The sequence below is a fragment of the Lepidochelys olivacea genome (assembly GCF_965140295.1).
Source record: "Lepidochelys olivacea isolate rLepOli2 genome assembly, chromosome: 1".
In the NCBI taxonomy this organism is placed as follows: Eukaryota; Metazoa; Chordata; order Testudines; family Cheloniidae; genus Lepidochelys; species Lepidochelys olivacea.
Window position 1 is genome coordinate 85,211,056 of NC_140411.1, and position 23,149 is coordinate 85,234,204.

General features: G+C 41.4%; 1 protein-coding gene across 1 annotated transcript in view; it reads left to right on the forward strand.

The window, feature by feature from the left end:
• The window catches only part of LOC311514966 (uncharacterized protein), a 414,125-nt gene that overhangs the window by 202,840 nt on the left and 188,136 nt on the right, over positions 1-23,149 (forward strand). Inside the window, exon 7 of the mRNA XM_084617718.1 lies at positions 4,469-4,559. The gene's annotated coding sequence lies outside the window, so the exon portion shown is untranslated. The remainder of the gene's footprint in view (positions 1-4,468; positions 4,560-23,149) is intronic.

The following is a 23,149-nucleotide window of genomic DNA, read 5'->3' on the forward strand; positions in this document are numbered from 1 at the left end:
TTGCAAGTAGGCTGGTTAACCTAGTGAGGAGGGCTTTAAACTAGGTTCACTGGGGAAGGAGACCAAAGCCCTGAGGTAAGTGGGGATGTGGGATACAGGGAGGAAGCACGAGCAGGAGAGCACGAGAGGGGAGGGCTCCTGTCTTATGCTAAGAAAGCAGGACAAACAGCAAGTTATCTCAAGTGCCTATATACAAATGCAAGAAGCCTGGGAAACAAGCAGGGAGAACTGAAAGTCCTGGCACAGTCAAGGAATTATGATGTGATTGGAAAACAGAGACTTGGTGGGATAACTCACATGACTGGAGTACTGTCATGGATGGATATAAACTGTTCAGGAAGGACAGGCAGGGCAGAAAAGGTGGGGGAGTAGCACTGTATGTAAGGGAGCAGTATGACTGCTCAGAGCTCCAGTATGAAACTGCAGAAAAACCTGAGAGTCTCTCGATTAAGTTTAGAAGTGTGAGCAACAAGGGTGATGTCAGGTGGGAGTCTGCTATAGACCACCAGACCAGGGGGATGAGGTGGACGAGGCTTTCTTCCGGCAACTAATGGAACTTACTAGATAACAGGCCCTGGTTCTCATGGGAGACTTCAATCACCGTGATATCTGCTGGGAGTGCAATGCAGCAGTGCACAGATAATCCAGGAAGTTTTTGGAAAGAGTAGGGGACAATTTCCTGGTGCAAGTGCTGGAGGAGCCAACTAGGGGCAGAGCTCTTCTTGACCTGCTGCTCACAAACTGGGAAGAATTAGTAGGGGAAGCAAAAGTGGATGGGAACCTGGGAGGCAATGACCAGGAGATGGTCGAGTTCAGGATCCTGACACAGGGAAGAAAGGAGAGCAGCAGAATACGGACCCTGGACTTCAGAAAAACAGACTTTGACAACCTCAGGGAACTGATGATCCCCTGGGAGAATAATATGAGGGGGGAAGGAGTCCAGGAGAGCTGGCTGTATTTTAAAGGATCCTTATTGAGGTTACAGGGACAAACCATCCCAATGTATAGAAAGAATAGTAAATATGGCAGGCGACCAGCTTGGCTTAACAGTGAAATCCTTGCTGATCTTAAACACAAAAAAAGAAGCTTACAAGAAGTGGAAGATTGGACAAATGACCAGGGAAGAGTATAAAAATATTGCTCGGGCACGCAGGAGTGAAATCAGGAAGGCCAAACAACACCTGGAGTTGCAGCTAGCAAGAGATGTTAAGAGTAACAGGAAGGGTTTCTTTGGGTAGGTTAGCAACAAGAAGAAAGTCAAGGAAAGTGTGGGCCCCTTACTGAATGAGGGAGGCAACCTAGTGACAGAGGATGTGGAGAAAGCTAATGTACTCAATGCTTTTTTTGCCTCTGTCTTCACGAACAAGGTCAGCTACCAGATTACTGCACTGGGCAGCACATCATGGGGAGGAGGTGACCAGCCCCCTGTGAAGAAAGAAGTGGTTTGGGAGTATTTAGAAAAGCTGAACAAGCACAAGTCCATGGGGCCGGATGTGCTGCATCCAAGAGTGCTAAAGGAGTTGGCAGATGTGATTGCAGAGCCATTGGCCATTATCTTTGAAAACTCATGGTGATCAGGGGAAGTCCTGGACAACTGGAAAAAGGCTAATGTAGTGCCCATCTTTAAAAAAGGGAAGGAGGAGGATCCAGGGAACTACAGGCCAGTCAGCCTCACCTCAGTCCCTGAAAAATCATGGAGCAGGTCCTCAAGAAATCAATTCTGCAGCACTTTAGAGGAAAGGAAAGCGATCAGGAACAGTCAGCATGGATTCACCAAGGGCAAGTCATGTCTGAGTAACCTAATTGCCTTCTGTGATGAGATAAATGGCTCTGTGGATGAGGGGAAAGCAGTGGATGTGTTGTTCCTTGACTTTAGCAAAGCTTTTGACACTGTCTCCCACAGTATTCTTGCCAGCAAGTTAAAGAGGTATGGGCTGGATGAATGGACTATAAGGTCGCTAGAAAGTTGGCTAGATTGTCGGGCTCAGTGGGCAGTGACCAATGGCTCCATGTCTAGTTGACAGCCGGTATCAAGTGGAGTGCCCCAAGGGTCGTCCTGGGGCCGGTTTTGTTCAATATCTTCATAAATAATCTGGAGGATGGTGTGGATTGCACCCTTTGCAAGTTTGCAGATGACACTAAACTGGGAGAGGTAGATACGCTGGAGGGTAGGGATAGGATACAGAGGGCCCTAGATAAATTAGAGGATTGGGCCAAAAGAAATCTGATTAGGTTCAACAAGGACAACTGCAGAGTCCTGCACTTAGGACGGAAGAATCCAATACACCGCTACAGACTAGGGACCGAATGGCTTGGCAGCAGTTCTGCAGAAAAGGACCTAGGGGTTACAGTGGATGAGAAGCTGGATATGAGTCAACAGTGTGCCCTTATTGCCAAGAAGGCCAATGGCATTTTGGAATGTATAAGTAGGGGCATTGCCAGCAGATCGAGGGATGTAATCGTTCCCCTCTATTCGACATTGGTGAGGCCTCATCTGGAGTACTGTGTCCAGTTTTGGGCCCCACACTACAAGAAGGATGTGGAGAAATTGAAAAATGTCCAGTGGAGGGCAACAAAAATGATTAGGGGACTGGAACACATGACTTATGAGGAGAGGCTGAGGGAACTGGGATTGTTTAGTCTGCGGAAGAGAAGAATGAGGGGGGATTTGATAGCTGCTTTCAACTAACTGAAAGGGGGTTCCAAAGAGGGTGGATCTAGACTGTTCTCAGTGGTAGCAGATGGCAGAACGAGGAGCAATGGTCTCAAGTTGCAGTGGGGGAGGTTTAAGTTGGATATTAGGAAAAACTTTTTCACTAGGAGGGTGGTGAAGCACTGGAATACGTTACCTAGGGAGGTGGTGGAATCTCCTTCCTTTGAAGTTTTTAAGGTCAGGCTTGACAAAGCTCTGGCTGGGATGATTTAGTTGGGGATTGGTACTGCTTTGAGCAGGGGGTTGGAGTAGATGACCTCCTGAGGTCCCTTCCAACCCTGATATTCTATGGGCTGTACACGCCTGCCAGGAACCCTGGTTACAAACTCATGTTTCTAGCTTATGCCACCATGTCTTCACTGCTATTTTTAGTGAGCTACCTAGATTAAAGCTTGCATGGCTTTGTCTACAAAAGCAGCAAATCACTTCTCCAACTGCAGTATAGACATACCCTAATGTACCTATATAAGTGTTAGATTTTCAAGAGTTCAACATCAACCTTGCACTGAGCTCTTTTGCATATTCTGACCTGCATTGCAAACCAAACACACACGTGCTATTCTATACAGGTTCTCACACTACTCTGAGCACCTTCCAGTTGTGAATTAAGCAACGTGACTAACATCTGTCATTTGCTGCTTTTTCATTCATTGTCTCTCCAAGGGGAGAAGCATGTGGAGTGGAGTGTCTTGTTTCAGTTGGGCTCTTTTGTTGAGTTTGGGTTTTTTTGGCAGGGGTTGTTTGTATTAATATACATGATTCTATGTATTTATTAGAGAAAGCAAGCTAAAAGAAATTTGCCTTGTACTTGCAGCAGAAAGAGGTGAGGTTTGTGGTAGTCCTTAATTCCTGGGGAGTTCATTCCACAGTCTCGGACTGGCCCTCAAGAAAGTTCTCTCTCCCACGCAGACAAGCTTTACCCTTCTTGAGGAGAGTTCCATTATGCCAGGGGAGCATAGCTGTAATGCATAAAGCTTACAGCTGTGACATACACTTTGAATAAAAACCCATTTAATTATGTGCTAGGAACAATCTCTCTCTCTCTCTTTTGCTCGCTCAAATAGCAAGAGAGAAGGATTCAATTTAACAATAGCATCAAGGAAACATCATTTTCTATATAAAACAACAACACCAAGGAGACTAACATTTATTTGGGCATAAGCTTTTGTGGGTAAAAAAAAACCACTTTTTTATGCATGTTGAATCTGAAGAAATGGGTTTTTTACCCACTAAAGCTTATGCCCAAATAATAGTCTTTAAGGTGCCACCAGACTCCTTGTTGTTTTTGTGGATACAGACTAACACGGCTACCCACGATACTAGACATCATTTTCTATGGCTTACAAGAGAGACTTCAACAATTACAATATGGCTAAACTAGAAGGAAGATGAGAGATGGAATATAGAATAGGTGTAAGGATGGTTTGAGGAACGTTGGACTTTAGCCAATGAATTACTTCTATGTAGGAGATGGACTAGCAAAAATGACCCTGAGTTAAATCTACTGTAGTGTAAGTAGAAAGATGTCAGGCCCTGATTTATACACTGAGGTATTTATTCTGTAATCCTTACATTAAATAGATGTTTAAGGTCAGAAGGGATCATTATGGATTGTATGAGAGAGGTTCCTATTGAAATCAATGGGACTACTTCTGAATTAAAGTATTACTTATCTGAGTAAGAGTAGCTGAACTGGGTCTATGATGATAGCACACCTAATAGTGCTATACTGACTTTTGTATTTTATATCTGCAGGTGTCTATTTACTTCCCTGAGCAGATGCTACTGAAGATGTTTTCATTCTGGGTGGCCTTGATTGTTACATGAGAGAGACAAGATGGGTGAGGTAATATCTTTTACTGAATCAACTTATCTTTGTCACATGACCATTTAAGCCACCCCACTTCAAGTAGACCAAAGCACCTTCACTTTTGAGAGTAGTCCTCCAGAATGGTAATTCAATCTCAGTCAAGTATGACAGCAGGTCAGCTAAATACCTTGTACGTTAATTCTAGAGGAGTTGCTAGCATGGTGGGCTAGTTTTCAGATCTCTATTACTATGCCACAGAGAAAAACCTGTGTTTTATTATCGGTGCTACTGTTCTCCCAGACAGGTTGCTACATTTTGGCTTTAATTGGAACTTAATGTGAGGCTTTTTCTAGATAAATGTCAGAAGATAAACCCTAGTCATGAATAGACTCAATAGAACAGAATAAAGGATGCAGCAGATCTGTGGATTACAAAATAATGTTGGTAATTTGGATGCATTCAAATGGGCAGATAATGATTCAGAGAAATATGCTGGATATAGCCAATATATATTTTTCCCTCCTAAACTGCCACTAACAAAAATAATCATCAAATTCATTCCAGCGCTCCGTGTCATGAGTAGGGTTTTATCTTTTGACATTTATTTGCTTAGGGTCTGGGAGATTTCACAGCAGCAGATTAAGGCAGGATCCTTGGATCCAGGACAGGTTGTGTGTGGGAGTCATGTGGATCACTGAGTCAGTGAGATACCATGCACTTATCTGGGACGCTACAAGAGAAAGATCGAGGAATTCATTAGGGGAGATAGTGGGGAGTCCAGGAAGAAAGAGTCTGTTTAAGGGGGGCTTGGGAGAAACACCAAGGCACTAGAGGAGAGAGATGGTAAACTGAAATAAATATGTTTTGGAGCTGGCAAAAATACTGTAGTGAATGTGGGGTCCATTTAGTCTTCATCCACCTCCACAGATTTGCGAGATGATAGTCAGCATTTTACTTGCTAGTTTCCCCCATTACTACTGGAGAAAAATTGTTTCAAAAATCCAGCTAAGTTTCTGTTAAAGGAGCAGCCATGTAAAAAACCATAGAATGTAAAGTATTGTCAGCCAAGCAGGGCACTGGATATGCTGTTTTTCAGACTGCTGTAAGAGGAATCAGTGCTTAAGAGTTAGGCTTATTTTGCAGGCTGTTACATTCTTATCCATCTCTCTCTCTCTCTCTCTCTCACACACACACACACACACACACACACACAAGCAAACATGCATTGTTACATTGTATATAGAGATCAACAGGTTTTGCATTCCTTGTGGTGTTATCATGCCCTTTCATCAGCTAACCAGTTAATTTAAAAAAAAGGAGTACTTCTGGCACCTTACAGATTAACAAATTTATTTGAGCATAAGCTTTCGTGAGCTACAGCTCACTTCATTGGATGCAAGAAGTGGAAAATACAGTGGGGAGATTTATATGCATAGAGAACATGAAACAATGGGTGTTACCATACACACTGTAACAAGAGTGATCAGGTAACGTTAGGTATTACCAGCAGGAGAGAAAAAAAACCTTTTGTAGTGATAATCAAGGTGGGCCATTTCCAGCAGTTGACAAGAACATGTGAGGAACAGTAGGCGGGGAAAAATAAACCTGGGGAAATAGTTTTACTTTATGTAATGACACATCCACTCCCAGTTTTTATTCTATTCAGGGGACACCATCATATGGCCTAATCACATCAGCCACACTATCAGAGGCTCGTTCACCTGCACATCTACCAATGTGATATATGCCATCATGTGCCAGTAATGCCCCCCTGCCATGTACATTGGCCAAACCGGACAGTTTCTACGTAAAAGAATAAATGGACACAAATCAGACGTCAAGAATTATAACATTCAAAAACCAGTCGGAGAACACGTCAATCTCTTTGGTCACTCAATTACAGATCTAAAAGTCACAATATTACAACAAACAAATTTCAAAAACAGACTCCAATGAGAGACTGCTGAATTGGAATTAATTTGCAAACTGGACACAATTACATTAAGCTTGAATAAAGACTGGGAGTGAATGTATCTTGACATAAAGTAAAATTATTTCCCCATGTTTATTTCCCCCTCCACCCCCGAATATTCCTCAGACGTTCTTGTCAACTGCTGGAAATGGCCCACCTTGATTATCATTAAAAAAGGTTTTTTTTTCCCTCTCCTGCTGGTAAGAGCTCACCTTACCTGATCACTCTCATTATAGTGTGTATGGTAACACCCATTGTTTCATGTTCTCTGTGTATATAAAATCTCCCAACTGTATTTTCCACTGTATGAATCCAATGAAGTGAGCTGTAGCTCACGAAAGTTTATGCTCAAATAAATGTGTTAGTCTTTAAGGTGCCACAAGTCCTCCTTTTCTTTTTGTGGATACAGACTAACATGGCTACTGCTCTGAAACCAGTTAATTTATACCACCACAGTCTTTCTGTTACAGATAGAAAGAAGGATTTGTTGTAACCTGAAACCCTAACTTACTCATTACCCAACAGACAGTCTATTTGCCGCAGCAACAACTATAAAGGCAGTTTAATGGAACCCTTCCCTGCAGCTGGAGAATATCAAGCTGTTTGGAGAATTCCTGGTAAACAGGCATTTTCCGAAATATAAACATTTGATTTCGAAATGAATATTTATTCTATTTTGCCCCACATTTATTTTTAAAGAGGAAATGTCTGTGTAAATAGATGATTAAGATCCAGAGTGCATATTACCAAGGAGGGATGCCGATAGCCTTATTTCTGATAGTTGAAAGAAGAAAACATTCTAAATCTGCGATGAGCCAAAAGGAAACACAATTTTGCAAACAACTTCCATTGCATTTGGGGGTGAAGCACAATTAAGTATTTAAATGTATTCTGAGTGCACTGGTTGTGCACAAAGTCACACAGTAGCGTGTGGAATCCTTTCTGAAGCTGTGGATAGCAAAGCATCAGATCGTAGCTGGCCCTGGGCTGGTATGCTAGAATGGCAGGGAGAAGGTAAAAGAAGCCTTCCTCACCATGCACATTCATGCAGGGAGAGGCTCAGTTCCTGTTCCTGCCACACCTGAATACAAGGACCAGAGAGTGATAATGGTGCTAGAGGCCCTGATTTAGGAAGGTATTTAAGCATATCTTTATGCACATAAGTAGTGTCACATGGGACTGCTCATGTGCTTTAAATTATTATACACATGCTTTATTACTTTGCTGGACACCTCCAGTTTAGAACTCTGGTGCAGGGAGGGAGGGAACTTCATCTAGGGTAAAGCCAGAATCACTGGCTGTCTGCACAGGGGGCATGCCAGGGGTAAGAAAAGTGGACAACTGGAGTGCACTGCAATCTAGCAATCCCTAGCTGGCTCTGACTCCAAGGGGCTGTCTGCCTGTGAGGGCAGATTAGAGAAGAAACCCCTGTGACTGTTCTAGTCCGTGTCATAAGAAGCATAGAACAAACTCCAGAATCAGGAAGCCACAATCAGCTTCTTTGAGACTCTCACTCTTGACTATGCGCAGCCGAGTCAGGCCCAGCTGTATTTAAAAAATGTTTCTGCTCTCATAGCCCATCTTCTAACTGGTCTTGCAGAGACAGCCCATCCTTTCATGGCAGGGGTCCTGGGACATGTGCTGCAGCCCGGCTCCCTCCTGCCCTGCACCAGCGGGGTCCCAGGCCACCTTCCCCAGCACCCACAGCACCCTCCAGACCTCCCCCCACTTAGAGCACCTTTGGCCCCTGCCCAAGTTTTAGTCACAGGTATTTTTAATAAAAGTTATGGACAGGTCACGGGCCATGAATTTTTGTTTACTGCCCAACACCTGTCCTTGATATTTACTAAAAATACCCATGACTAAAATGTAGCCTTAATCATAAGCACAGGACACTGGACCAAAAATCTGCACTTGGCTAGGCACACAGTGTGCCAAATTCACGGCTGGTGCAAGGCAACCTAAGTCCATTGGTAATAGTATATTTAACCCAGAGAAAGTTAGCTGTGCAGTTTCAAAGGTAGAATTTGGCATTATGACAATAAGATCAAGCAGAATACTAGCCAAGTACACTTTTTGCAAAGATTGCTCCTCTTTGAAACTTCCCAAGAGTACACACAGAATATCAAAATAACATGGAGAACATGGCTTTCAGGAGGGCTAGGTATCCTGTACTTAGTTTAGTCCCTTAACATGGTTATTTTTGGACTTGATTACCAGGCTGCTTAGGGGTGCTGGAACAATTTGTATAGTAGGGGTGCTGAGAGCCATTGAACCAATCTGTAAACCATGTATATGATGGAAACTACTTCAAGCCAGGAGGTGCAGCAACACTCCCAGTACCCATAGTTCCAGCACCTATGGGCTGCTTGTTTAACTGTTCCAACTATTGGGCATATAGTCTACATATCTTAAGCTAGTTTAATACCAAGAAAAAACATAATAACTTTGTAAGTCCCCTCTCTCCTTACTTGAAGGTTTCCATTACTCCCTAGAAGGAGTCCAGGAATGCTGTACATGTAGGGGCTTTCAAAAGCTATTTTCAAATTTAAATGAAACAAATAGTTCCAATAAGATTAAAATACTTTAGAATAGTGTAGTTTTCCATCAAGCAGAATAGCTGGCATAAATTACTGTTTTATGTAGGTCTGCAGTCTGTTCAAGGAAGGGTTGACAACATGCACCTCCTGCCTCATGATAATCCATTTTGCTAAATAAGTGTCATTAAAGATGGGTTCAAAATGGCACATCCTTTTGCCTTGATTCATTCTCCATGTATTTCATATTTAGTATATTTCAAATGATTGGAATAGTGATGTTAGTGGTTCAGAATTACAGGTAAAATAATGACAGGTTTCAGAGTAACAGCTGTGTTAGTTTGTATTCACAAAAAGAAAAGGAGTACTTGTGGCACCTAAGAGACTAACCAATTTATTTGAGCATAAGCTTTCGTGAGCTACAGCTCACTTCATTGGATGCATACTGTGGAAAGTATAGAAGACTTCCCCTTGTTTTTTCCTACCCTCTCCCCCCCCCCCAGACGTTCTTGTTAAACCCTAGATTTGTGCTGGAAATGGCCCACCTTGATTATCATACACATTGTAAGGAGAGTGATCACTTTAGATAAGCTATTACCAGGAGGAGAGTGGGGTGGGGGGACAGAAAACCTTTTGTAGTGGTAAACACCCATTTTTTCATGCTTTGTGTGTATAAAAAGATCTTCTATACTTTCCACAGTATGCATCCGATGAAGTGAGCTGTAGCTCATGAAAGCTTATGCTCAAATAAATTGGTTAGTCTCTAAGGTAAAATAATGCCTACAGGAAGTGACAAGCACCACAGAGGGAGATAATCTGTTATTTTTAATATGGCTTGGACAATATATTTAATTAGAATTAATTGCTGTTCCTCTTGAATAATACATTAATGGAATAATAGCCACACATTTTCTTTGCTCAGTGCCCAAATGACACTCACTTTAACCTTTCCTACAGTCTCTCGGAAAAGAGAGAATACGTAATTAAAAAAAAACAAAACCCCATGTTCGGCATTATAGTATCTTAGAAGGAAAAGGAACCAGTAAGTTGTAAGTATCTTCTAACTGCCAAACAAAAGGCCTTCCACGATGGTGTGCATTCTTTAGCCATATATGCGTTGCACTGAGCATTGTGTAATATGACTGAATGATTTCTCTCTCTCTCTCTGTCTTCCCAGCCCCAATAAGGCTATTCCAGTGAGTACAATTTTAAAATGTGCTAATAAATAGACGTGGACCTTATGGAGAAATTAAATGTTGGAAATATAAGTCAGGACAGAATATCCTACTCACATTTTTAGAAAGGTCACATGGTCCTTCATCTACTGTATGGTATGGACAAATTATGGGAAACCAATGGGGCAGTGGTGGGCAACCTGCGGCCCATGGGTTGATGGTCCACAAGCACAGCCCCCCAACAGCTCGTGCAGTTTGCTGTTCCTGGCCAATGGGAACTGCGGGAAGCGGCAGCCAGTACATCCCTGCAAACCATGGCCACTGGGAGCTGAGGGCGGCCATGCCTGTGGATGATTAATCTAAACACTGTCTCATGACACACCAGCGGATTACCCTGACAGGCTGTGTGCAGCCCACGGGCCACAGGTTGCCCTTCGCTGCAATGGGGGATGTACAAATGCAAAAGATGGCTATGTGGTAGCATACTCCACAGTATATAGCAAGCACTACTCCTTCATGGCTGCCATGTAGCTGTCTTCACAACTGGAGGTCATAGCCAAAGACAGAGGAGTAGATGGAAGAGCAGCATTACCACATCCATTTCCCTTTGCAGAGTGGAGTAAGTCACAGTGTAGAAAGCATCTTCCTTTAATAGTGAGGTGAGCCTATGAGTACCTCTTCCATGGCTTTTCACTCTCTGGAGACTTATGGGCCCAACCAATATCATCATGGCAGAGCTATGCTACTAGGGCTGAGTGAGGGAGAATCTTGGCCAGAACAAAATCCATGGAATCTGACCCTATTGTTCCTCTGTATTTCAGCTTTTTGTTATGCTGGCAGTCCCACTCATTAGCTATTGTTTCTGCTTCTAGCCTACATACTAGATGGGAAAACATGCGGAGCTGTAGCCCAGAAACAGCTTCACATGGTAACATGGTGGCTCCCCATTCTCCATAAATTTTCACATGAAGATGAGTGTATAGCCCTGTGTGTTTTTTCATCCACATGCTAATCTCTCTCTTTTTGATATTATTAATTATTATTATTATTTATTATTTATTTGTTTTATCATAGCACCTAGGAGCCCTAGGCATGGACTACCACCTCACTCTGCTAGGCACTGTACAAACACAGAACAAAAAGATGGTCCCTGCCCCCAAAGAATTTACAGTCTAAGATTAAAGCAAGAGACTACAGATGGAAACCAACAATTAGATAGGGGATTACAAGGAAGCAATTAAAATAATATTGGTCAGGATGATAGGCAACAGCCTAGACATTGCCAAGCTTTTTGTAGGTATCAGAGTAAAGGAAGATTTTGAAGGAGGATAATGAGGTAGCTTTATGGATGTTTAAGATGCTTGTTTTAAAATTTAAAAAGTGGATGATGGAGATAGGAGCTGACATCTTGAAAGTGAATGAGAGATGATATTTTGGGTTGGCCTTGAAAGTGAAGACAAGAAGCTTGTGTTTGATGTGATAGAAAAGTGGGAGCCAGTGGAGGGAAGCCCAGACAGAGGGGACCTAGTGTGACACTCTGTACCTTGGGGGAACACCCCGCACCCTCATGTTCATCCTTATAATATGATTGTGTGGTACTCAATGCAAAGTTTGTCTTGTTGGGTGTCTTTGGAAGGTTCATGATGCACTGAGCATTGTTGTAAAAGTAATGTTATATGTTGTAATTTCATGTATATAGTTATGAGGCTGAAAATGTGTCCTCATGGCTTAAAACAAGCCCAGGCAAAACTCTCCAGAAGCAGAGGGGCAGTTCACACCTCACTGGGGCATGTATGTGACAAACCCAGTCCATCCTCACAGGAACAAAGGACACTGGCCTAGGTAGCAACAAAGGATCTGTTGGACTCTTGAGTGAGTCACCCTCATTCCTTTGGTGAGTCAGGGACTATGATGAAGTAATGCTCACCTAACTCTGAAGGGGGGGCAAAGCCAAAAGGAAAGAAAGAACATGATAAAAGGGAGAGACGTTTGCCATGCTCTCTCTCTTCCACCTATATCTACAGACACCACCACCACCAAGTGACTGAACTGCTGATCAAAGTGGATAGCCTGGCTGAAAAGCAACCAGCCAGCCTGTGCTGAGACGCATCTAAATTTGTAAGGGCACTGAAAGTATTAAGATCAGCTTAGAATGCATTTTGCTTTTATTTCATTTGACCAAATCTCACTTCCTGTGCTTTGACTTATAATCACTTAACATCTATCTTTTGTAGTTAATAAATCTGTTTGTTTATTCTACCTGAAGCAGTGCATTTGGTTTGAAGCGTGTCATAGACTTCCCTGGGGATAACAAGCCTGGTACATATCAATTTCTTTGTTAAACTGATAAACTCATATAAGCTTGCAGTGTCCAGTGGGCATAACTGGACACTGCAAGATGGAGGTTCTTTGGGTTGTGTCTGGGACCAGAGATATTGCCTAGTGTCATTCAATTGCACAATCCAAGCAGTGGATGGCCAAAAGTGCTCACTCACGTAGCTAAGAGCAGCTTACATGCTAGAGGCTGTGCATGAACAGCCCAGGAGTGGGGTTTCTCACAGTGGAGCAGGGTAAGACTGGCTCCCAGAGTCGAGGATTGGAGTGACCTAGCAGATCACTGATCCAGATAACATCAGGGGAGCGTCACACATAGTCAAAGCAATAGGCTAGGAAAATGACTCTTGCAGAAGCATTCTGAATGGATATGAGCAGGGTAAGATTGCTTTTATCAAGGCCAGAGAAAAGGATGTTGCCGTATTTGAGATGCAAGATGATGAGAGCCTGGGCAAGGGTTTTAGGTGTGTGGATGGATAGGATATCCATTTTAGGGATATTATGTAGTGAGAATTGGCAAGACTTAGACATAAGCCTGGATGTGAGGACCTAGAGAGAGGGGCAAATCAATGATGACATCCAGGTTATGGGCCTGAGTGACAGGTAGGTTGGTGATATTGCCATAGTGATCTAGAAAAAAGGGGAGTCAAGGGGAGGGCTTGAGGGGAAGTTTAAGAGCTCTATTTTAGCCATGTTGACCTTGAGTTGACAGGTAGAGATCCATAAAGAGATGTTAGAGAGACAGATTGAGACTTCAGTTTAGACAGAAGGCAGCTCTGGAGGAAAGAAGTATATTTATGGGTCATCAGCATAGAGATGGTAGTTAAATTTGTGTTTGTGGATGAGATTATCCAGAGTGAGGGTGTAAAGGGATAAGAGAAAGGGACCAAGGACAGAAACCGGTGGACCCTCCCCCAAGAAAGTTGGAAGGGGATGAGGGGGGTCTGCTGAAGGAGTGATTAGAGAGGCAGGGGAGAACCAGGAAAGGACAGAGTCATGGCAGCCAAGGGAGGACAAGAAGAACATGGTCAACTGTGTCAAAGGTAGCTGACAGGTCAAGGAGGTTGAGAATGGAATACTGGTTCTGAGCTGTCACTAGGATAAGGTCATTAAAGATTTTGGTGAGAGTGATTTGAGTGGTCTGCAAGGGGCAGAAGCTGGATTGGAGGGGTCAAAATGGGAGACAGCATGTTTGTATTATGAGGTGAGGAAAAGTCAGAGAAGAGTGAGAGATTAGGGAGAAGAGTAAGGGAGGGGATGAGAATATGTGTCAGGGAGATCGGGGATGGTATGGCATCACTGGGGCAAGTGGGGTGTGTTTGCAGCAGCTTCTAATGAAACCTGTGTTAATCCATTTCTACACTAATTGCATTTCTATAAAGAAATTTCTCCCTCTTTTAAGACCCAGTCTTTTGTTAGCTTAGTTTGAATCATTTCATTTTCAGCTTGTTACCCTCTTGAACAGCTTTTTGGCATCCATCTTTTCTATTCCCCTCAGAGTTTTACATAGCATAGTCACTTCCCCTCCTAATCGCTTGTATAAAGAATGGAGATTTTTTTCCTACTCTAAATAGCTACAATCCATGAGATTGACTGTTAGTGAAGGGGAAAAACTCAAAAAATAGAGAGGAGTGGTTTAGAGAAGCAGCTGACATTCATCTGAGTCTTTGGTCTAGAAACTGGGTTAGGCTTTCCCATGGGATACCAGTTCTGGAAGTGATGGATCCATTATCACTTCAAAGTCTTTTCCTGATCAGTGTCTTACAATACGTGAACAACTGGTCCCCAGTTCAGCAGGGTTCTTAAACACATGCCTAATTTTAAAGCATCTGATTAGTCCTATTGACTTCAATGTATATGAGCAGGATCAGATTGCATTTATCAAGGTCAGAGAAAAGGATGTTGCAGTAATTGAGATGCACATTTTCAAATACCTTGCTGAATCAGGGCCCTAGAATATGAATGATTGGGCATTTTTTAACCTAGTTTTTATTACCCCAATTTTTTCAACCCACATCTAGTCTTTTCCTGCTAATTCACTAAATGTTTCATGTCTCTTGCAAATTTGAACACCGTGATAAACATTCCTCCTCCTCTAGGTCATTGGTTTATCCTATGAACAAGAGCTGCTCTACTGCTAACAGATTCTTTTAACACTTCACTTGTCAGCTCCTCCCTACTCAGTCTGTATCCATTTATCATATGGCTTCAGTTACTAAGCAATTTTTTTAACCAGTTGAGAATTTCACCATCAATATCACATTAACTAAAATTTTACACCAGCCTTTTATGTGGTACTGTATCAAAAGCCTTTGTCAGGTTCAAATGCTGTAGATTATATCTGCTACTTCACCCTTAGCAGTTCTTATTGTCACTTCCTCAAAGAAGTTAATCAGATTTGTTAAGTGTGACCTGCTGTCTATTACCAGTCTTTAGTTATCTAAGTGCTGTTCTGTTTAATTCCTGTAATCACTGACTCTCAGATCATTCCACAAAAGCTTTTTAATGTCTATTACTAATGTGAATAAAATACCTTTCTTTTACCTCTCCTTGGTTTGGGATACATGAGCTTTTTGACTGTGTTTCTTCAGCAGTTAATTTTTTATATAGTTTTTATACAAACATAAGGCCTCTTTTCGCCATCTTTACTCATAGTGAGTAGTGTCTTAACTCTTTGAGTAGTCCGATTGATTTCCACTACTGTTAGCAGTAATGGCTCCTAGCGTTTTTAATTGGTCTTGTTGACCTGCATGTGTCACTGATGAGATGATGCAGGTCTCTTCCGATGGTGTCGGTGGTTGTGCCTGGGTTGAGCACAGGCACTTGGAACAGTCCATTGTATCTGGTTTATTTCTGTTTCTGTTTCCCCCCTCAGACTGTACACCCCACGTCATCCACCAACGAGTCTTTGAGAATAGGTAAAGATTGTTTTGGCAAAAATAATTATAAAATGCAAGCAGCTCCTGTGTTAAGAACAGGAGCTCCTTTCTTAATTAATTTTTATGGGATCCTGTTTTCCTTCACTGTGCTAGTTAACTTTTTCTTGGCCCTGTAGTTTTGTGCTATGCTTTAATAAAAATATTACAATCCTCCCACCCCCTTCCAAACTAAAAAATGCATAATACACAAATCACTGTACAAAGACACATTCAGACTTTGCTTTTGTTTTTGCAACAGAAACATTCTGTTTGAAATATAATAAATCACTTCCTTCACCCGCATATGTCAGTGCACACCACTCATGCTCATTTTCCTCACACTTTTTCACTTAAGAAACAGATGTTACATGGTATAACAGGAAGGGAAAGGTGCTAGCAGGCACTTTGAGACCAGCTGTGTACCTACAGTGTATTATGTTCCTGCAACAGTTTGTTCTCTTTAAGGCTGACGTATTGCTTGCCACTTCTTCATACACACAACTTCCTATAACCGGGGGAAATTAACTCCGTCATAAAGTGTGAGTTTGATGGATCAGGAAACTGGATCACCCATCTCTAGCCCTTTGTTTCTCTATAAAAACTTCTATGCTAAGGCATGATAATCTTTTAGATTTGGGCAGATTAAAATATATTTTAATCATAATTGGGAAATTACTAGGAGGGGGGACTGGCAAATTGATATGGTCTTCTATAGACCTATAGGTCTTTTTTGAATTTAGATCATGTTAGTAGTGATTGAAAGACATTATCATGTGACATCTATTCAAGAGCCTGTCGAAAACAAATTTAGTCTCTGTACAGTTCCTACTTGATAGATGCCCACATTTACGAGACTTACCACCCTATCTGGCATCCCTTGATGGCGGTCTCTTCACATGGCCAAAGACTGAATGAGAACAGAAGGTGAACATCCCCTGTTCACCTTAGAGATGATCTCTCCATGGCAGAGCTATGGGACAAGCTATTTGCTGTAGCTAAATACAGAGCTTTGTTGTCCAGTGAGCAGTTTGGCATTTTTCAGAAGCACTAAAAACACAGAATAAACATAGGTTTTCCCTTCAGTTACATTAATTACATTCACAGGTTCCAAGGAGGGTCGGTTTTCATGGGTGAACTTGTGCTGATAGTGTTAAAAGAGAATGAAGGACTACAGCAGTGTCTTGAGTTAGTGCAGACAGACTCTGTGCAAGTTTCCCTGTGCAGCTCTTCTGGTGCACTCAGTTCTGACCTGAAATCTCTTTGCTATGCTGTACCAGTCCTTGGCCCCTCTTGAACAAAGACTGACAATCATGCTGAATTGTGCCAAATTATGTGTTGGTTTTGCAGTGTTGCCAAAATGAAACTTGAATGAAACTACCCCAAAAATGTCTGCTCGTAGCCTAAATCAGCATTTGAACACAAGTCTCCAGAGGTGAAAGCCTGGTGTACTAAATTCCAGCTGTGACTTGATCAAAGCACAGCTCAATTTATATGTAGAATATGATTATAAGAACAGTCAGGAATTTTGTGAGTAAGAAGAGAGTGTCAAAAATAAGAGATGAAAGAAAAATTTGCACAGCCTTGAGTTGGTGTTTTATTGTATACTAGTAACCCAGGACCTATCAAACTCTATATTTTAAAAACAATAAAGCAATAGAAAGGATTTTAGAAACAACAACACTTTTGTGAGTGGAAGGTGTATCTCCAACATTCAGACAAATGTGATAGTTCATCTTAAAAGGCAATGAAAAAAGGAGATTGGAAAGCTATGGAAATAGCAGTGCACCTTGTATCACTGCTCCCTGAGCAGGCGGGAGTGGTGTTGGTGATCTTTGTATTAGTTGTGAGCAGAACTTACCCTGTTGTGGTTGATGCAAGGCTAAGTGGTCAATGAAAATGAGGAAACAGAAAGGAACTAAGAAATAATTATGCCATTTGTTAGTGAGAGAAGAGATGGGATGAAAAGTTCACATCCAAACCAAAGCTCCCCTGAAATTCAGGTGTGTTCAGACTCCAGCTTTTGGTTTCACTCTATTTCTAGTTTAGAATTATAATAAGTATGAGGGCCTGCATATTATCTCGTGTAGTTAAAGTGAGTGAAAATGTCCACAGGAAGTATGCAAGGCACTGGAGAATCAGACTTCTTATCCATAGCCTTTATATCTACAAATAACTCAGTCATGACAAACCTCAAAAGAGAATGAGCCTCTCCTAACTGCAGCACCGTAGCTGCTCTTGATAGTGCTCCTTGTTGAGTTTGGAGGACCTGGAAAACAGGGTACCTGGAGATTTAGAGAGCAACAGTCAATGGGACAAGGTAAGGGCCACTGTTTGAGGTCTCTAGCAAACAATAGCCAGTGAAACGAAGCTGAGGGTTGTCAGTCAGTAAAGAACTAGACTAGAATTTCATAACAAGGTTTTGTCCTAAATACCAGAGAACATAGACTGTTCAGAGGTAAACTGCTTGTGGAATCTAATTAAAAGAGTCTTCTGAGTAAGTGAATTACACTGTTCTACTAATACAACTTTTTACGTAAGAAAGAAAGTATGGAGCTGAATCACTGACTAATAGGCATTAATGCGCCAATACTTATTGACAGTAATAGGGCTAGATTCACCAGTACACTCCAGGTCCTTTGTGCTACATCACTTGTGGCTGAGTTTATAGCTGCTCTGTGGCATAAAACAGCCATAACATACAGGTGGATTTGGCTCATAGGCATTCTAGACTTCACTATTACATTGACTCCAACTAAAGTTTCCCAGGCATAATGTTCCTTAAAAGTCTTCATTTATTCACATAGTTCAATGTCACTGACGTATGTATTGGGAAATACTACACCAACATCATTATTATTCCTCATTGTGACTGTCACTTCATCACCAACAGTAACCACATTATGTCACGTTTCCAGAGAATTAAGTGAAACACATTCAAAATGGGTAACATTCGCTGACTGGCAGTATGATAGGAGAGACAGTTGCTGAAGGGGAGGCCTCTGTGTGCTGAGGAAGTGAGCTCCTGCTAATTATATATCTTAGTTACTTATATGGCCTACATCTGAGCACCTCAGAGTCTTTGTGTTTATCTTCACAACACCCTGTGAGGTAGGAAAGTATTATCAGCCTCTTTTTACAGATGGGGAACCGAAGCACACAGAGACTGACTTTTTAGGAAGACTGTGGTGGAGCAGGAAATTGAACTAAAGTCTCCCAAGTTCATGGGTAGTGCTCTAACTTCATCTCTGTTGCATTTGAATGTCCTGGTACAGAGGTGAGTAACTGGGGATAGGCCTAGGGAGTGACTACTGGAACTACACTACAAGTGCCCAGAACTCCCCTCTTGTCAGGTTTCAGAGTAACAGCCGTGTTAGTCTGTATTCGCAAAAAGAAAAGGAGTACTTGTGGCACCTTAGAGACTAACCAATTTATTTGAGCATGAGCTTTCGTGAGCTACAGCTCACTTCATCGGATGCATACCATGGAAACTGCAGCGGAACAGCCCCACAGACTGCCTTAAAGCTGCAGAAGGTTGGATTTTGTTACCCCTAACCTCTACATAGGCCAGCTGCATAAGCCCAAGTAGTCCGCATAGTTTCTCAGATTGATGCAAGACTGAATAATCATCCATAAAGCAATGGTTTCATTCAGCCAAGTGAAAATGAGAAGCTGGTTTAGGCTCTTACCACCCTGTACTTACAGTAAAATCTGAAGTTTACTGAAATGTTGAAGAGATTCATGAAGATCACATTTCCAAATTCAGTGTTCAGTCTTGGAGATATTTAGTTAGATCTGCTTATCTGTTAGGTTCTTATATGGGCTTCCGTCACTGTGGGATTGAAACAGCACTACTGTATGTCTGAGTGCCTCTGAGTTGAGATATGGGGTGGTGTTGTGGCTGTGTTTGTCCCAGGATATTAGAGAGACAAGGTGAGTGAGATAATATCTTTTATTGCTCCAACTTCTGTTGGTGAGAGAGACAAGCTTTTGAGCTTACACAGAGCTCTTCTTCAGGTCTAGGAAATGTACTCAGAGGTCTGTAAGTTTGAAAGCTTGTCTCGCTCACTAACAGAAGTTGGTCAATGAAAGTCGTTACCTCACACACCTTATCTCTCTGACTTGAGATCATAGAATATCAGGGTTGGAAGAGACCTCAGAAGGTCATCTAGTCCAACCCCCTGCTCAAGGAAGGACCAAACCCCAACCAAATCATCCTGAAGTCCTACCCCAGTGAAGTCAGTGGGACTTTTGCATGGTATTCAGAGCAGTTTATGGATCTATTCCTGTGCATGATTTTGGAGGCAGGACATTTTTCAATGTGCTTTGCATTGCTGACATGATATAAAACAGAAGTTCAAGGAGTACATGAAAGTCAAATGTTTCTAAAGGGTGACAGGTGGCAAGAGCAGGAGAAGTTCTGGGAAGGTAAACTGACCTTTCTCTTAGCATCTACACTCACAACAAGAACAGATGTGCAGCACATGGACTAAGGGAACAGGACTCTGCCAACAAAATAAAATGAAAGGAAACAAGAAAAAAACATAAGTAACTGTAAAATATGAATAAATGATTGCGAGTATTTTGGGGATTGTGTTGGATCAGAGACTTGTTCTACAACTGTTGCCAATGTCATGGCTAGACCTAGCTAAGGGATGCCTTAGTTTAGGAGGAAAAAAAAGATACAAACATGTTGCTTTAATTCTATGAGACAATGTGCTCTTCCAAAAATCAATTTAAAATCACTCTCAGACCTGCTGTTTTCTTTCTTTTGTGCTCAGTTGAAAAGAAAAACACAATAAGATTCTTATACTGTATGACTTTCTCTGTGTGTGTTTAAAAAATAATCTACCACCTTGACCAGCAGTACCTCTGATACAATGGGTGTATGCAGAACAATGGATACATTAATTTCCTTTTAATAAGGAGTGGTACCTTTTAATAAGTGAGTTCAATCATGTTAGTTGCCATGCTTGGGAAAACCTCTGAGGGGCAGGCTTCCAGGAATAACATCACAGGTCAAAACTAATTCCTAGTGGAATCCTATTAGGATGACACCCGTGATGAAGTTGGCCCACGTCAGGCAAAACAGATTGGTTAGCATTGTGGTGTAATTCCTGGAAGTTCTTTCCCTCCTTCAGAATAATATGAAAGAAACATTGGCAGCTACTACCAAACTGCTAGGCAGTAGGTGGATGTTCCAGGCTGTCAGTTGCTAGTGAAAATTATGATCAAAATCTTTTGGTGAATGGAATTTATTTAGTAATATTAAAAAACCTCTTTGTAAAACCATGGGTAAAAGATGGGCTGCTTGAAAGCATTTAAAAGTGTTTTCTCATTTCTCCCACACTAATTCATCACCAAGATGGTATATCAGGTTATGCTGATGACAGTATAATGGCCAAGTTCCATCTAAACAAACAAAATACTAATAATGAAGGAGCTTCTTCTTCTTCAATATCTGCATAAAAAAGGAAAAAGTAACTCCCACATAGTTACAAAGCAATTCAGTTAGTCTTTCTCAAACTTACTTGGAACCCATTTTCCATACTGGGACCTCTGCAAGCCTCCTCCCAAATGTCTGGGACATCCTCCCATTTAGCAACTGGCAAAGATAGGGTGATTGTTGTAACTCTCAACACCTGTTTTTGACCCCCAGATTGAGAATCCATGAATAAATACAACACACTGGACAAGGGGGGGGGGCGGGGGGGAGTAGGAGAAGGGGGAAGAGAATCCTGTGCTTAGAACCTTTCTCTTCTAATACTGCATGTTGTGACTATCTGTGTGGTATTTGTGATAACTGCACTAGTAATGTGTTTTATTTGAGCCATTTCATATTTAAATTATAAACTATTTGGGGTGGGGACTTACAGTGTCTTCCTATGTATTTTTAGAGCACCTAGCATTCTGCGGGCACGATCAGATGAGAAATAATAACTATGTAAGATTAACTGGGAACACACCGGTGTACTCTAACAAGAAGGGAAAAAAGAGGCACTATTTATTTTAGTAGTGAATGAACAAAGTAAATCAACTTTAACTATTAGGAACGTGCTTCTGCTGAAGTCCATGGCAAAGTGTTCATTGACTTTAGGGGGAGCAGAATTTGAGCCCTGAATATAAAGTTTAGTTACTTGCAGACATTTAGTAAATTGTAAAAAGTTGACTGTAACAATTATTCTGAATATCGTTAGCATATCCCCAAAAGAGAACAAAGCATTGCTTCATTCCTTGGCGATCCACACCCTTCATAGCAAATAAGAGCAGACAGATGCAGGTGCAGAACTGGATCTCCTTCCATCTGGATTGAAACAGCTCAGCCAAGAAATTAAGGATGAACAAACCTGTTTGGGGGGGGGGGTGCTGGGGGGGGGAGAACTTGACCCAAACCCCAAAGTGGGCTACTCTAATCCCAGTTATTGTTTATTTTCCTATCACTCTCCACTTCCAGTTCCAACAAGGAACTGAAGTGGAATTCAGAAATAAGAGCCTGTTTTTGCTGCATCAGTAAAATGTCTGGGCTGCCTGAACACAGCCCTTCGGGACAAGGACAGTCTGTCTTTTCATTATGTATGTGCAATGCAGCAGTGCTATATAAGAATTAGATATTTTGGGGGACTTTAGGTGCTAATGCAATATAAATTAAACCTACTAATAATAAACCTTGCAAGAAGGTATATGCTTCAGATATTTCCAGCTCAATTCTGTTGCCTTCCTGTGGTCAACACAAGGAAAAGCAAGGCAACCATATTTCCTGCTTATCCAAACCTTTTGTAGTTCCCTCATTACTACCAGAAAGTTTAGTTTCTGTCCCACTCTTAATCTTCCAATTTAAAATCCTCATATCACACAATAATTCTCAACATTCTAGAATGAGGAAACAAAAGACAATTGCTGAGATTACAAGCTATGTCTTGTACTACATGAGTAGGAAGAGTAAAGACCCAGGATGAAGGCCAAAATTACAAAGCAAATAAAACAAAGTCCATTAAAAATAGTCTAATGGCTGTGGGAAGAGAAATATATAAGAAGACGACAACTACAAATTATAAAATAATTAACATTAAGAGGTCAGTGGCCATAAGCAACAAAGTCAGTTTGTTCTCATATAGTTCTCTTATATGTTGCTCTACAGCTTTCTATTCTCAGCTCAGCAGTTAAGAATTATTTTTCTTTAAAAAATTCATGGACATGAAAGGTTATACTACTAATCCAAGAATTAGCTACAGCTCAGGTGCATTTCTAAATGTTAAAATTCTGTTTATTTAATGTGACTTTTTTCACAATTCTAGCTCAGAAAATATTAACCACTCAAAGAAAATTTCAGTAAAGTTTTTATATGGTTAATGCACAATATTTTACAATAGGCTGAGTATAAATATATACATGATAAAGAGAAAAAAAATTAATCACTCCAAGAATATAAGAGCTGTAATTTATTTATGATTCTGAATCTTTATAATTAAGTGTCTGAGTTATTCCAACTAAGGCACAGATGACCAACTGGTGCAAAAGATCTTATAAATTGTGCTAATGTTACAATCAGATACCAGCGAGCCATCTATTACCAAAGTCAGTTCACAGTTGGTGTAATTCAGCAAACCTCTAGTAGCTTCAAGGAAGCTATGCCAGTTTACTCCAGACAAGGAACTGGTCCCCATGCAGCAAGAAGTTGTTGTACAACTTTCAC